Genomic DNA, 17,750 nt, shown 5'->3' with positions numbered 1-17,750 from the left:
ACATCAGGAGAAAGGGAAAACACGAACAGCAGGGCAGAGGGAGAAAGTCGATGGAGATGGACAAACAAGGGATCAGGTAACTATTAGGGGTGATTGGGAGAACGCAATACCACCACTACTACTACTACTACTACTACTACTACTACTACTACTACTACTACTACCACTACTACGTCAACTCAAGCCAAAAGGGCCGCAGCGGGGGAATGCAAAGGGTGGACAATATGGATATATAAGCAATTTTTTGGGAAGGGGTGTGAAGTGGTTTTACAGGGGTAGAAAGGATCATGATGTTGGAGAGGAAATGACCTGAGATGGTGGTGAACAGCTGTCTTGAAGACCTTGGAGGGCAGAATGAGATTGAAGAGTGTTCAAAGTGGTTCCACAGCGGGAAAAACGAGGACGAAATGAGTGGAGGTGTGCAGTGGGTCTGGATTTATGTAGTTTCACAAGGAGTGGGCTGCGGTGGACTGCGTGCGTCCTGCAGTTACCTGGCAGGGACAAAGCACGGAGAGGGCAGAGGGTGCAAGTCCAGAAAAAGTGAGGGAGAAGACAGAGAGACCACCGTCCTGTCAGCGATGGGAAAGCGATCATCCCATCGATATCGCGAGGGATTCCAATGATATTGAAGGCCTTGTATTCCACGGCGTCAAGCTGATCAAGATGTGAGGCAGAGGAGCCAGCCACGAGGGGAGAGCAGTACTCCATCAAGGTGTGGATGAAAGCCTTGTTGGTGGATAGGAGCTCAGGTGTGCCAAGGAAGGACTTTGCATGACAGAGTATGCCCAGTCAGCATCTCCCTTTGGAGGCCAACTTTAAAATGTTTCTTTCCTGAGAGAGGTCATGGCTGAGAATGAGACCCAAGAGTTTGAGTGACTGAACCTCTTTGAGAGGGTTGTTGAGAAAGTAGAATAAATAAATAAATGGTGCTGAGTAGCAGGTCAGGGATAACATGAACATGGATGGAACTGGTTACTGGGGTTCTGAGAATGATGCAAGAAACCAATGGTGTGAAAATCCAGACCTGACCAAGGTGAGGATTTTCTACCTCCTCACATCCTAAGATGGATCCATGGGACATCCTCCTCAACTGTAGATAGGTGGAGAAGCCAGCTTAGTTGCAGAACATTCACGCATCAGGTATCATCAGGATAAATATGTCATCTGTGACCGACAACCAAACCTCAAATGACAAAACCAAGGCCTGGACAATGAAATAAACACATTGTTAAAAACTGGTGAATTCAGGATTTCACAAATACCGCCATCTTTCATCAACACACACCTCCAACGAAGATGGTTTTCAAAAATAAAACCCAAATGTTTCGCTGACTTGGGAAACAACTCAACCATGAACTGTTCCACTCTTGACCAATCACGGCAGTGGTTCCTTCACCTGGAATGTACCTGAATGCCATTTCAGCAAGTTCCAATATTACAGAACGTTTTCAAATATGTCACAATAAGGTTTGATGTAATGAAACGATAAACTTGTTTACTGTTAATATTTTCCTGATTTCGATGTCACGGCGAACAATCCGTGTTATATAAGGATGGTAACACATGAACACCAACACATTCTACCACCACAACTGAGCCCAGTGAAAGTAGTTTCATCATCTCCCTTATCTCTACCTTTTGTTTTTCCAGCCAAGTTGGAGCTTCATTCACAACATTTCTTTCAACAAGAGTCAGTGCGGTGTGAGAACGAGTTTTCTTTTTCCTCTTTTGCTCTCTCGGGTCTCTACCCATCCACGATGAGGTCCTGGATTTTGATACCACTGCTGGTGATTCTCTGCTTGGACATTAGTAGCTGCACGGCAAAGCCAGTGGTGAGTAAAGCCAGTGGTCAGTACAGCCAGTGGTGAGTAAAGCCAGTGGTGAGTAAAGCCAGTGGTGAGTAAAGCCATCTTCGGTTGTTGGTTGGTTTATCGATGTTGGGTTTATGGAATATTTTTATCGATGTTGTTTGTTTATGGTGGTTCTGGTTTTTCGTATTTTCGATAATTGAGTACAACACATTTTGGAAATTGATAAGTAAGTAAAGATGGTGGTGCCGGTACAAAAGAGAGCAGGTATTGCAGAGATCATTGTTTTGTGGGTGGTTTTAAGAATGTGTAGCAGGGCAGGAATGGAGACCCTTTAGTTTGAGAGGGTCAATGTGGAGGATTCTCCAAACTTGTATTCACGATCATGTGGCATGTTTGGTTTTCCATTAAACAACAGTTTGGGAGTAAAATCCTGCAAGTTTGTCGAGCAGGTGAAGTTGATGTTAATGATTTTAGAGTTACTCATTTGTGTTTGGTAGATTGGACATGACACAGAAAGGTTACGGAACAAAACCACTGACTTTCACCATGACATGGTTCCAAATGGATTGGTTGTATAATACCCTTGGTAAACCCTGATTAACCACACTGTAGTTATTGCAGCAAATGAATATCAATGAGGTGGTGCTGTCCCTGCGATGCAGTGCCGACAGGTGTGCAAATCATCAGAATGCCAATTTATAGCTCGGTAGAGATTCGAACCGAGGCTCCACAGCTCAGAGGTGAGTGCTCATAACTTTAGGTTCCCCTTTCAGCACATTCAAATAATGACATAAAACTGAGATTTACAGCAATTACATAATAACTACAGGTCTGTAATTGCACACCACTCATGGTTTCCGGGGCAGCCAACTCGTAAATTTGAAATTCTGCCTCGTCATGAAAATGAACGTCATCAATTTTTTTTTCAAAAAAGATGGAGAATATGTTCCTCCTCAATGTTGAAAAGCTCACATTAGTGGCTAAAACTACCACTCCCCCACCCCACCCACCCCCCCTCAATTACTGAAAACACAAAGAAAAACAATTGCAACAAATGAACTCCAGTCAAGCAGTAATTAACTTGGCAGAGTCCGAAAGGCATTAGTGTTGAAACAATATCTTCCAAAAGGGTTGCTGAAAGTACACAACAATACACTATCCCATCTCGAAGAACCTGCCAGAAGGAGTCATTTTGTTCAAACATTGAGAACACCTGATTACCTCCAAACCTGCCGATTACCTCCTCTGGAATGGGGCTCTCATGGTGCTCTCGTTTTATCCCTGTATTTAAATTCCTTCAATCTAAACGTAACGGGAACAAGCTATCCTCATGTTCTTCCCAGTTCCCACTGGTTGTATCTCGTCGTGGTGTTCTGCTACCGGAGGAATTAATTCATGTATGATTCATTCAAGTCAATAAACTACACATGGAGAAACTCAAACTCCTTGTTGTTTAATTCCAGACTATGGAAGAGTACTGACCGGGTGGGGGGAGGGGGGGTAGTGTTTCTTCACATTCCACAATCGGAATGTTTTTTACTGCTTTGTGTGTCAAATTACTGTCGGGGAAGGAGGTGGTGATGATGATGTCTTGGTCGTACCGCCCTTATAAACACAAAGGCAAGAAAATAACACAAATATCAGATTTGCCAAAACTGATAATTACGATATGTGATCATTTGGTATCGATTCATTCACTTTACAAACTTTTATTTAAATGCATGTTCGTTTGATTTCCCAGTAATTTCATGGAGACAGCGACATATTCTCCCCAAATGGCTGAAACACACACGTGAAGTCACATCACATGTTCTGGAATATTCAAAGAGAAGCCCTTGCTGTCTCCAGAGGAGTTGTTGGAAATTCAAATAAGTGACATTGGTGGCAAAGGAAGACATGGTGGAAATGGTCTTTGGTTGTTGATTGATTGAAATTTCTGATTCATGAGTTTGCAATTTTTACAATTCATCAAAATGATATGTATATATATCCCTCTCCCTCCCCCTCTCCCTCTCCCTCTCTCTCTCTCTCCCTCCCTCTCGAGGAACAGCACGCATATTTTCCAAAACCACGACTCCCACATCATCGTGTTTTAGATGCTCCTGTTGGAAAAAATGTGAGTGAATTTGCAAAACTCTTACTATCATGACTCTTCCTCGTGCAAATCCATCAGGCCATCCCAACTGACCTGTCCAATTAGAAATTTGCATTTTCCTTGAAAATGAACCCCAAAAGGCTGTTATTTTTAAGAACAACATCGAGACTCAGTGAAGAACGACGTGTCATTGGATGAAAAAAGGTAAAAATCTGACAATGGGGACACAGTTAGACCACTCATCCAAATATAACTAGATCACTGGTTTGATGAAAAACACTGAAGTCACTGGCCACCATCTTAGTGATCACCACAACATGAAAGAGCCCGATAAAAAATATTTAAATTCAGTTTATTTAAAAACTTGCTAATCTTTGATTTTTTTTCCACGTTCTTTACTCTGGAACTTTCGGTCAGAAGGGAGTCCAAATATGGCGGCGGCGTGGTCTCATCAGCAAACGCACTCTCATCGGCCGGTAGTTCCTCTATATTCGAGAGCTCAGTGAATTGGAAACATTAAGCAAGAGAATGAACGAACATGAAACGATCGGTGGGGTGTGGGAAGTGAGAAAATAAATCACTGCAAATAAGAGGGTTGGGCTTGGTTCTTTTAGGTTAATGGGGGTACAAAAGATCATGGGTAGGTAAGGATGTGATATGAGATTAACAGTACACTGTATATTTCAATGTGTGGAAGGAGGAGGGATTGAACCATGTCTGGAAAGGTCGAGTGAAGGAAGTCAATGTATAGGATTCATGTGGATTGTTCAATTAGTCATTAAAAACAGCCGGTTGGGAATAAAATCCCGCAAGTTTGTCGACAAGGTGAAGTTGGTGTTAATGATATGAGAGTTACGAAGTTGTGATTTAACAGATGAGACATAACACAAAGATTCTTGAACAAAACCAGACTTTCACCATGATATGGCACCAAATTGATTGGTCGTATCATACCCTTTGTAAACCCTGATGGAAAAACTGAGGAACAAAGGAGTCGAAGTGTGCAGTCATTCGGGATTTTGAAAGTTTAACCTGGAAGGGATTGCTGGAAGAACTTGTACAACCGGGAGTTATTGTAGATGGTCGGAGGACTGAGAGATAAACCACAGCAGAGGTGGTAAAATGGGTATGGTGGGATAGGGAGGGTGGATAGTTATCACTTGAATCAAACATTTCACTGGGAGAAATCAGTCCTGACATCCTCTTGTAGACACAATACACCGTCTCACTTCAACATCCCAAGGGAATATGATCTCCTCTCGGACTGAGTGACGAGTGAAGATCTCAACTCGTTTGTAAAGAGATGAACAATCCAACTGATTTGCACATTACTGTGACGGCTTCCTTGTTACGAATGGAACTTTTGTTGATGCTGATCAAACTCCATCAAATGTTTTTTTTTCTGTGTTCAGTTCTTTTACACTGGAGGAAGAGGACTATCAGCGCCAGTCGGAGCAAAGTGATAAATCCAAACATGAAATAAAATCAACAATTTCCTCTTTGGTGAGTTTTAATTACCATCTGTTTGGGAGAGTTAATTTATGCAGAGCTTAGATATTGATCCAATTCGAAGATGATCATCTTGTTCTGGAAGAATTTTTGTATTTTCCAGTTAATATTTGTTTGTGGTTTTTCTGAAAAACATCAATCTGGACCACTCTTTGTGTGAACCTCTTTTTCAGATTACAAAACATCCAGAGTAGATGAATTGATCGATTGATTGTGGCAACATCATCACAAGCTGTCATGGGAACCGCTCGTACAAACGTCATGGCACATCCCACACACAAACACTCATGCTTCATTCATCCCTAAATCCCCATCCCTCTTACACAACACCCTTATACACAGATCATGGAGAAATTTCACACCGAATGTTCGAAAATATTATGATCGATAATGAAATGATAACTTTTGATTCAAGATTTAACCAATCATATCTCAATAATCAAACTGAGAACGATTTTATCACTTCCTTTGTGATTCCTGCACATTCTTAGAAACATCGAGTAGTGAAATGGAACTTTTCACAGCGAGGGGAGAAGAACGGTGAGAAAGGTAGCGGACGATAGAGCGACAAGCACCACGTCGAGATATCTGGATATATGAACATAAGAAGAGAATGTTGATGCAAATTTCTCCAAAATTCGCGAAATGGGTTTGAGGGTGATAAAAATAATAATAAAATGTTGGTAATTAAACTTGATTGAAAAGTAAATGTATGGTTGTAAACCTTCAATGGAAAATGTACTCAAATATGACATGATTATTACAATTCTATGTGCTTGAACATGTATCTATTTCAATGATATATATTTTCATTTGAAATGATCTTGTATCTCTTTTCTGAATTGAAAGATGATCAATCTGCCGAGTAAAGGTGCCCAAAACAGACTGACCCTTCAAGTAATCTTTAATCATTATTCAGTATAATAGAATTACCTATTATTTTAATTTATTCTGTTTATTAAGGGAAATTTCAGATATAAATAATTATATAAAGCATCTGAAAGTCTGGTTGGAGATATTATTTGAGCTCAGTTGGAGTGTTGGTTGAAGGAGATATCCAGATGTGTTTTTACACTTTTGTCAGATTCAGATTATATATCATTCTCTCGCCTTTTCAATGCGGACTGACCTTCTGACCTCAATTCCACGGAACCATGTGTAATCCATCCAAGTACCCAAAGGGCTGCAGTCTTGACGTCATTCTGTGCCGAGGGTGAATTCACCCTGAATATTATATTCCTTATCCCTTAAAAATTAAGCTGACTGCTGCACAAAAGCTGAAAGTGATCTCTTCCATGAACCCTCAACCTGTCAACTGTGGTGCCAGCACATGGGGAATAAAAACAGACTTCGTCTCACTGACCACTATGGAAGAATTCAAAGTTTCTATGGATTGCAGAATTGAGAGGAAGACTGTGTTGCTTATTGAACTGCCTGAAATTTTCCAGATCGATGTTTATTTCTATTTGTTTATGTTTCTTTTTAACATACGACTCAAATGTACAGAAGGAAATGAGAATTTCTTCGGCAAGACCAATGAGCACTTCATACCCTTGACATATCCAACACAAATTTACTTTCACCAATTTACTCTTCCTATATTTTACTTGAAAGTACTCAGTTGTTTGGTACACGATGAATGAAAGAGAGCTGATTATGGGATATGTCCACTTGGGACGGTTAGATGATACTCTTATTCATCGAGATGGTTGATGTCGATCTCTTCAACTGCTGTCCAGTCACAATGGAATGCAGTCACTGAGGTCGGCAGAACTGAAAGACGAACTCTGAGCCTCTCAATCGTTCACAACATTGAAAGATGGAATGTAAGGTCAATGAATCAGGGAAAGTGAGATACAATAAAAGAGAGATGGAGAGGACAAGAACTGATATTTTGGGGAGAAATGAACTAAGATGGACTGGTTTAAGGCAGTTTCAATCGGCCGATAACAAAGTGTTCTTTTCTGTTCACGAAACCTGTAACATTAATGGAGCGGCAATGATTTGCAATGAGATCCTGAGAGAGTGGCACAGTCAGTACTGGGATATAACCCAGTGAATGGTAGGTTAATACAATTGAGGTTGAATAAATGGAGCAGCAGTGATTTGCAAGAGATGATAGTAGGGTAAGAATACTGATTCTGGCTCACTTTTCCCCATGTAAATGAATGGGGGATTTTCAGCGATTCATATTTTTTTTCCCTAAAAATAAATCCCCTTTTTATCCCAAGGTATATTTATTTGTCTCCCCTTTTAACCTGGAGGTTGAACCTCATTGAATTGAACACCTGGGGGTTGAACAGCTCACTCATTGAACCTATAAAGATTTGTTCATTCTCAAATTCCTTCAATAGTTTAATTTTCTTTGCACAATAATCCCCATCTAAAATATTGACAAACAAAACATTTGAATCTTTATATTTTTTAAGATACCCCATTTGTGCCATTACGAAATGATAAACTTCTCTTAATGCTCTCATCTGACCACCTCCTGAGCCACATATCATTTTGAGATTATAGTAAATTGTTTTTTCATTGTTCAATTGATAACCATCAAAGTTTTCAGTCCATTCAAGGATATTCATTTTTTTCTTTACATCCTCTAACTTACTAGTTTTTAAATTAATTTGCTTATTTGTTTTATTTACCTTTGTTTTAGTTATTTTTTCAATAAGACTTATTTGATATTTTTCACATTCATTATGTTTTCCATTTATATACCAAGACTGAGATTTTCTCCACTCTTTAGTTTGATTAATACTTGGTTTAACCATTTATATATTGTGAAAAAAACGCGGCGGTAGCCCTTAAAAACCCTAACCCATCTTCCCATCGTTAAAACATAATCTATTTTATACACTCTATCATACAATATCCATATGGAACACAATCTATTCCATTATCTAAAATAAATCTCTTATCATCAAAGGCTCCTAATGCCTTTTTATTTACTTCTTCACTATATATGTTATGTTTATAACTTCTTATTGTATTCATTTTCCTATATTCTTCTTTCTTATTCATCAAACAATTATAATAATTTCTAAAAGTTATTGATTTCTTTATTACATATTTCTTTATTCCCTTTAACCTCTTATCAATCTGTTCACCATACTTATAAGCATATGCCTTTGCTCTCAATCCAATAAACTCACTCATTACTTTTCCACCCAACTCATCCTTAAACTTACCAATAACCTTTTCATTCTTTTTGGAAAATAACTCACTCTTCTTGCTGAAATTACTTGTATCATATACTCCAATATTTTTCTTCATATCTTCATAAAGATCATCAGTTTTTATATCTAGGATAAAACTATCAGTGTCCATATACAACAATGAAACATTTTCGCCATACTCTTTCTTTAAGTCATTATACAAATAATCATACATCAATATCTTTGATAAATCAAGAACTGCTGTTCCAATATAAATTGGTTTATCCATTACAATACTTTCCTTTTTCATATGAATTGCAGAAAAGTTCTCTGAAAAAACCTCTTCTCTCTCAAAACTTGGTTTATTTATCAATCTCGAAGCTTCTTTCCAAGATGTTGCGAATCTAATGTTTTGCCTGTTTCTAACATTTTCCATAGTCTTTCCAAATACAGCATTATTCATTAATTTATAAAAGTCCCCTTCAAATTTTACTTTTGTATTTGCTCTCATATCTGTATTAAATTGAATATACTTTTTCACCCAAGGACTTTGTTTAAATTTTAAAACTCTATGAATTTTAGCTACTCTCAATCCTTCTCTCAAAAACTGTTTTAAGCTTCTCTGATGTAAAACATATCCCTCTTTATCATAGAATGTTGTTAATAACTTTTCTGTTGATTTGCCTTTAATATTAAAACTTTTATGATAATCACTTAACCATTCTTTCTTTGGAGTTTCTTTCTCACATGCAAAAGGAAGATCTTTATGCTTATTATGAAGATCACTCGGGTACCTCAAATCAACTTCAAAATAATAACCTTCTTCTTCGTCATTCAATTCCTCTTGAGAAGAAATAACAATATTCATCAAAGCCTTTTCATAATCCTTTTCTTCCACCCACTCTAATTTACCATAAGGCAGAGATTGAGACATTGCCCATCCATACAAATTATTAGCATCAAAATACATCAAATAATTACTATCTTTTTCACTATCATAATTTGGAAGATATTTATTATTTGCTTTAGCATATCTTTTTGAACATACTTGTGATATTCCACCTCTCTTGGACTTCTCAATCATCAAAAGCATATCCACATCACTGATTAAATCTATATCTTGTTTTGTCATTTTCAACATTGCACTCCAAGCTAAACCAGGAGCTGTGAAATAGTGGGCAGGATCTAATCCATAACAATTTTTATTATGACAGAGTGATCTAAAAGCTTCAAACACATCAGCTAACAATAAAACATCTGTTTTTAGATATAAATCGTGATATTCTCCAAGGTTCTTTATCTTAAATATTTTCCATATTTCTTGTGCGTGTTTATATTCCTTATCACTTATCTCTTCTTCATAAAGGTTATTATAGAAACTTTCTTTTGAAGGAAGTTGTGTTTCTTTAAATCTCATAAATGAATCCATATAATCATAAGGATAAATTCCCTTACTTGTAAGAATTTTCTCTTTACTTTGAATTTCATTCCTTGTTTGAATTTCCTCTCTCGTAAGAATTCCTTCTTTAATCAGAATTTCATCTTTAATCTGAATTTCCTCTTTAGTTCGAATTTTCTTTATAATTAGAATTTCATCTTCAGTTAGAATTTCTTCATTAATTAGAGTTTCCTCTTTACTTTGAATTCTCTCTTTAATCTGAATTTCCTCTTTAGTGAGAATTTCCTCTTTTGGAAAGAATGAATTAAGATTTGGAAAAGAGTCCGTGGAGCTTAGATTTGATGCGAGGTAGGCTAGTGGTGTTCCCATAAACTTGTAAGAATCTAAAAACCTAATACGAGTTAAAGGTTTTGTGAATATCATTTTTGAAAATGAAATATACTTTTGACTTGTGTTTGTTATAGCAGAAATATTCCCTGGTGTTTTTGAAAGTTCATTTATAAATAGATGTGTATCATAGTTGGCGCTGTTGTGAAGAAAGACTGGAATAAAAGAAGGTAATTTATAATTAAGATTACAACAGGAATGAGCGGGACCTCTATATTTACCAGTAAGATGACAATGGTCTCTAACTTTAGACTCCTTAATTTCCCCCTCACAAATATGACAGATATTGTTCATTCTAAATTCTAATTTTTCTTCTTTGGTTAATTTCATCGGTTCATTTGTTTCTTTCATTAATTTAGTGAGTCTTATACAATCCTTTTCTAATCGTTTTACAAACTCTTGTGAAGCATTTTTTCCACGATAATGTTCAAGTTTGTTATACTTTTCTCCAACAGATGATTTGATATAATAACAGAAACCACAAGGAATATGTTTTTGATATTTATTTGTATATGGTTCTTTTGGATTAGGAGAAGCAGTATTTATCTTTTTAAGGATACATTCAAAATCAGCGTATATCACAAATGGGTGCATGATAGATTTATTATAATCTTCAAAATAAATCTTTTCACCAGGTTTAGGCATTGTAATTACAGCTGATTTATGATTACTACAATATTTTGAATGTTGTTCTAATCGTTCTTTTGTATGAAATGAATTAAGACATCGCTTACAAGGATATATTTTGTTTGCTGTTCTGAATACCTGAGAAGAGATTAATCTTGATAAATTATTGATGTATGTGTAATGTGAATTCTTTCCAACACTAAAATATAAAAGGTCAATGTGTGTTTCTTCATTTTTATAGTTGTTTGAAATTTTTAATATTTGAACTTTGTTTGTATCCGTTAATCCATATACATTAATAGAAAGATTATTCTTTTTCTCAAATTTAGGAATATCTGTTAATGGCATTGGGAATTTAAAATCTTTAATGTCCAAGGTATTCTCATATTTCATATATTGTTTTACTCTTTCTGAATTACATTTTGGTGGATGTAAGTGAGCAAGAACAGACCAGAGAAAACATTTATTATCATTGTTCTTAATATTAACAACTGCCTTCTTTAGTTTTATTTCTTTTGGTAATTCAATATAAGAAGAAGCTTTAAGAGGGTTTGATTTTAGAATGTGTATATCTAAAAAGATGATTTTTTTAATATTGAATCCACTTCCTACCACTGTATTATCAACATCCTCCTCTTGTCTTGATAGTTCTTCATAAACCCCACTATTCAAAAAATCTTGAAATGATGTTATAAAATGAAGATCTGTTCTCATATAAGGAGTTTGTTCTTCATCTTGTCTTTTCATATTCATTTTCACTCCCATATAAAACTTTAAAGTTTTCATTTCTTTTAATGTCTTTTTAATAAATTTTTCAACATCGGGTTTCACTATTTCAATTGATTCAGCTATTGATGATGGACCGGGTTCTCCAAATTGAAAAATCCTTATTTTTATATGCCCTTTAAATGCCTCATCAGTGTTTTTAATATAATAGTCTCCCTTTACTTTAAACTCATTTTTCTTGTGTTTTTGTGATTGAAGATGTTGATTATAACTACTCTTCAAAACATCCTTTGAACAGATATCACAATGTTTTCTTTCCAACTCAAGAGGAGATATTTGATGAAATAGATTAAATGTGTGTTTGTTGGTTCGGAGGTGTTTTCTATAATGTTTATATTCGTGATTACAAACATCGCAGTACGTTGTATTCACCATATTTATAGAATAAAACTTTGCTTAAACTAAAATTTTCTTGATGAAAATTTCGTTTAATTTATAGGTGAATCTGTGCTTAAAAACATTTTATCCTCCAACTTTTTCACTTAATAAATACAATGTTTCAAGACACAAAAGACAAGTTTCAATCAATCTCTTCATCTGTTAAAGATACTGAGAAATATGTCAAGGATGTAAAATTGAACAAAGATAAATATAACAACTATTGGATAAAAACTATTATGGTAAATAATATGAGTTCTTCAATTTCCTTCAGTGGAAGGGCTTTTAGTATACCTGGTAGAACATCAATTAAAGTATCTCTAACAAAAGTTTCTCCTCTCCTTCTAGTAATATATTCAAAACTAGAAAAAGCAATGAAACAAGAAAAAGTATCAAAGAACAAAAACCTTATGGATGAAGCTTTAGAAAGAAAAGATAAGACCATCTGTAATATGCAAGGAGAAATTTGTATTTTTTTCAACAACCCTAAAGATGTAAATCTTGATGAAATAAAGGATGTTAATATATCAGGTGAAATGACATTTCGTTCAATAGTAGTTAACGATAATTTTAAAATTACCTTTAATATAAAAAATGTTGTCGTTGAATCTGATAATGAAAAAAGTATATCGATATCGATGGTAATATACAACTGAAAGTATAGATGAATTTCAGTTTAAGTAAAGTTTTACTTTATAAATATGCTAGACTTTCCTGATTCTCCATATGACAAATTTGAGAATTGTCCTGCGTGTGAAAGACGGGGATTAAACACAGAGTCAAAAGCCTATAAACAATGTATATTCTGTGATTATCTTCTAATTAATGATAATAAAAAATATAAAAAGGAAAATAATTCTTTTAGATTTACACCAAAAATGAATTACTTTACAAGATTGATTAGAGAAATGAATGTAAAGTATGAGGATGATAACACACCTTTCCTTACAAGGGAAGAAACTGAACGTATAAGAGAAATGTTCAAAGGATTGTTGTTGTATATTATTCATGGATGTAATTTTCAGGGAAATATCAACACAAGATATTGTATAAATAAAATAATGGATTATCTTGAAATTAAACCTGAACTTAGGATAAAATATAGAGTTTCTAAAAAAGCCAATAATAAATTAAATAACCTGTTTTTCAAATATATAAATGAATGATTTTTTACCTATTTGGGAAAATAAGATAAAATTTAACAACCATAAAAATCTCCCAAATTCATTAAGATGTCTCATAGTTGGTTCAAGTGGATGTGGAAAAACCTGCTTACTTTTAAAAATGCTCCTCACTCCCAACTTTTTAGATTATGATAATTTAATAATTTTCACAAAGTCGAGTTTTCAACCAGAGTATCAACTACTCTCACAAGGTTTTAATGCTGGTCTTCAAAAAGAAGATATAATAGGTTTATTTAAACGTCAAAAAAACCTAAATGATTATAACATTGAAGATATAATTCAACTATTTTGTGATACACAGAGATGTAAAAAGAAATCAAATCTTATAACTTGTATTCTTAGTGATAATACGGATGATATACCGTCTCCCCAAGATTTGGATAAATCAAAAAAGAACCTCGTTATCTTTGATGATTGTGTTAATGAGAGAAACCAAACGGTAATGGACAGCAACTACACGAGAGGGAGACATTCTTCTTGTAATTGTATTTATCTTAGTCAATCGTACTTTCAACTTCCTCGTCGTTCCATCAGAAACAATGCTAATACTTTTATTTTATTCAAGTTAAATTCAATAGATATCAATAATTTTTGGAGAGATAATTGTTCTACATTATGTAGTAAAAAGAAATTTGAGGATTATATGAAGCACACGACTGAAAAATATAAATATATTGTTGTGAAACAAGATGAGATATTAAGGGATATATTTTTTGTTTTATAAACAATTACATATATAAATGACAACTATTATTATAAATCTTGTGGGTAAATCTGCTTCTGGAAAAACTTTCATAAATCAAGGTTCTTGTGTAGTACAAATGAGAATATTGTAAATTTACTTAAAAAACACCCCGTGATACGCATTGTATCAACAACAACTAGAGCAATAAGACCTGGAGAAGTAAAAGGTGAAGATTATCACTATATTTCAGTGGAGGAACATATGCGATTGAGGAATGAAGGACAAATATTTGAGGAGGTTTCTCTTGGTACAACAAAATATTCACATTGTAAGAGTGAGTTAAAGAAACTAAAATCTGGTGGTGTTGGGATATTAGAAACTAATCCAGAAGGAACGAGACAAATTATTAAATATCTGAGCGGAGTGAAGATTTTATCATTCGGTTTTGATGTTGATGAAGAAACTCAACACAAACGTATGAAAAGCAGAGATGCAAGGATTAGTGAAGAAGAAATTACAACTCGCATTAATGTTAATAAAGAATTTGATGAAATATTTAAAGAAAAGGATTTATTTGAACACATCTACTTGAATGATGAAGAAAAGGAAAATTTCCCTGTTGATCTTTACAATTCATTAAATGATATTTTACAATAAATAAATGGATACAAAAGAAAGAGCAAGAAGATTTAAGGAACATCAAGAGTTGGTTTCAAAAGTTGTAAAACAACAGGAAGACATAAAGAAGAAACGCAGACAGAAACTAACGGGCGAAGAAGCATTTGAAAAAAAACAAGAGAAATTTTTTAAACCACTTTTAAAAACTTCCCAAGAAAAAATGAAAGATGTTTCCACAGTTCCCACAGTAGAATATACTCCTAGAAAGCTTCAAATGTTAAAAGATTTCAGTCAAATGACGGAGGAAGAATTAGAGCATATTGGAGAATGAGAACATGATGAAGGTTTATTTCAACAACTGGAAGAGATTAATCAACCCCCTGATTATATTGTCAATGCTGTTCAAAACAATGAATATTCAGCGGATTCAAAAACCAAAGCAGGACTCATTCCAACAGAACAACCAGCAATATTTCATCTTGTTCAAGAAAAGGTATTGATATTTAATGATGAATTAAGGTTCTTAAGTTCTGCTCAACCCCCTGTTAAACTAACTCCGAGATTAATGTTTCTTCTCACAAAAGATGGAAGACAAGGTTCAACTGTGAGGGATGAATCAAAGTATATTGATAAACCATTGGATATGGAAAATAATGATGATAGAGTATATATTGATTTGCTGAACACTCTAAATTATAAGGTTATTCTTTCTGGTAAAAGTAGGAAGAATGAGAAGGAGAAACACATTATTCAGGCTTTAAGTATCCTTGGTTCAGGTATTAGTTTTCTTCCAAATGACCCATCGCAATTAGTTAATAGACTGTTATTGTTGTTCGGCAGTAAGAAGGCTGGAAATAACAATTGTTTTAATGAAGCATCAGCCATTTTAGACCAGTTGATGAACATGAAAATAATTAATAAATCTCAATATAAAGACATTTTATCTCATATTAAATAAGATGAGAAGCACAATCCTGAGTTTTAATTTCACAACAAGCGACCACACATCTTCATTCCCATACCCACTACAACTTGACACAACAAAAGAATATGAGGCATCTTTATTGTCCATGGAGACTTATAATACCTTATTTAATATAACCGAGAAAAATGACAAGTTTAGTTATAATCCGGGAAGTGGATACAAAACGATAACAGTCTCACCCGGAGCATACGAGATTTCTCAAATATCTTCCGAAATTGCTCGTCTTATGAAAGAACAGGGTGATGAACCAAAAAATATTGTTATAAACATTCAAAAACATACTTCAAAATCAACGATTAAAGTTAAAAATAACTACAAGGTTGATTTCACAATTGATAATTCATTTAGAGAGTTATTAGGTTTCTCCTCAAATAAGATTGAAACTAATGGGACGTTTTACAGTGATAATGTCATTCAAATATCCTCAGGAATAAATTCGGTGTTAATTCACTGTGATTTGATTGATGGTGCTTATAATGATGGATTAAAAACAAATACAATATTTTCATTCAGCGCATACTCAACCCCAATTGGTTATAAATTCAATATGGAGCCTAAAAATTTGGTTTATCTACCTGTGTCAGGAAAAACCATACACAGAGTAAATTTTAGGATAACCGACCAAGATAATCGTGTGATCTCTTTTAATGGAGAAGTTATATCCATCAGAATTCACCTACGTGAAGTTTTTCAATAAATAAATACGATGGTTATTGTGAGGAAGCACGAGTTGGGAAAATATAAAATAATTACAGGGGATGGGATGTTCCTTTCCCCGTACTACAAGGGTGAAGGTATGTATCTTGGTAGAGGATACTATAAACCTAAGAGACAAAGGGGTGTCGGACATCAATTTAGAGGAGATGGGATAATTGATACTCTCATGGGTATTGGTTCAACTATTCTTAAACATAAAGACCTAATTGGTTCAACTGCTTCTGCTGTGGGAAATGTAGCAGGTGCTGTAAAGAGTATAAAAGATGCTCAGAAAGAATCTCATAAATTACAAGCAATAAAAGAAATTAAGAAAGGTAAAACTCAGTTGTCCCCCCAAGAACGACAGAAAATAATTCAAATACTTGGATCAGGGTTTCAAAAGTTTTAACATCTTTTTTCCTAAATAAATACAAGTATGGAAGCAATTGATAGTATCTATGATTTGGATGATACTATTATTATCTCAAACTCCACTAAAAAGAAGATTACTTCAAGGTAAATGCAATAACTGGAACAGACTGGAATACAAATGGTACAAAAAGTTTTGAAATAAATAATCAACAAACCTATTTGAATCTCTCCGAAAGTTTCTTGTTGTGTAAATTTAAATTCACTAAGGCTGGGAATAACACAAACGCTACACTTGTAAATGATTTCTTCTGGAAAATGTTTGATAGTGTGCGATTGTATATTGGAACACAAGAAGTTGAAGCGGTTGATTATGTCTCTGCTGTATCTGAAATGATGAAATTTACACTCTATACATTCAGTGATAGAATGGGAAAGGGGTCTGTCGAAGGTTTTATTCCTGATATGTCAACGGGAACAAACACAGACCCTGGATATATTCAAAGGAAAGGAATGTATAATGATGATACAAAAGCAGAAAATAGTTTTACTGTGGCAGTTCCTCTTAAAGGTATATTTGGATTTTGTGATTATGATAAAGTTCTGTATGGTCTTAAAATTAGATTTCAACTACAAAGGAATGATAATGAAAATAGATTGCTTTTTGGTGTTGGTAATGCTTTTGGTGATCAGAATAAATTTGTAATTGAGGAGATGAGTTGGTATATCAGTGAATATACTCCTAATCTTAAAACAGAAGAGATGTTGAATCGAAGACTTAACTCAAAAACCACTCAGTGTATCATACCTCAAAAGAAGATGTCAACACGTTAAACTCAATCAAACTACTTACACGTGGAATTTGGGTGTTCTGGAAGGAAAGCCACGATATCTGTGGATGATTTTTAAAAAGCCAGATGGTGATACTGCGACTGATAAGAATAATGCATTGAGTGATAATGCTAAGGTGAAACAACTTCGCGTTTCTCTAGATGGAACATTTTATCCACGAGATAGATTGGAAATTAATTGGGAAAAAAATGATTTTGCTGAAGCATACAAG

At 34.6% G+C, this 17,750-nt stretch overlaps 1 protein-coding gene and 1 long non-coding RNA gene across 4 annotated transcripts in view; one reads left to right on the top strand and one right to left on the bottom strand.

Moving 5' to 3' along the window:
- Positions 1 to 17,750, bottom strand: part of LOC147010053 (uncharacterized) — a 301,523-nt gene that overhangs the window by 155,037 nt on the left and 128,736 nt on the right. The gene's annotated exons all lie outside the window — the stretch shown is intronic.
- LOC147010055 (uncharacterized) lies at positions 1,557 to 6,300 on the top strand. Of its 3 annotated transcripts, none has more exons than XR_015052646.1 (4): positions 1,557 to 1,832; positions 3,862 to 3,927; positions 5,319 to 5,409; positions 5,589 to 6,300. It is a non-coding gene; the product is annotated as an uncharacterized LOC147010055 (long non-coding RNA). The 3 variants fall into 3 exon arrangements; XR_015052647.1 differs by having other exon boundaries at positions 3,856 to 3,927; XR_015052648.1 differs by lacking the exons at positions 1,557 to 1,832; positions 3,862 to 3,927 and adding an exon at positions 3,993 to 4,110.

The sequence above is a fragment of the Eptatretus burgeri genome, chromosome 17, assembly GCF_056783735.1.
Source record: "Eptatretus burgeri isolate ZD-2024b chromosome 17, Ebu_testis_v1, whole genome shotgun sequence".
Classification (NCBI taxonomy): domain Eukaryota; kingdom Metazoa; phylum Chordata; class Myxini; order Myxiniformes; family Myxinidae; genus Eptatretus; species Eptatretus burgeri.
The sequence above is the reverse complement of the archived record's forward strand: the minus strand, read 5'-3'. Positions and strand labels throughout refer to the sequence as shown.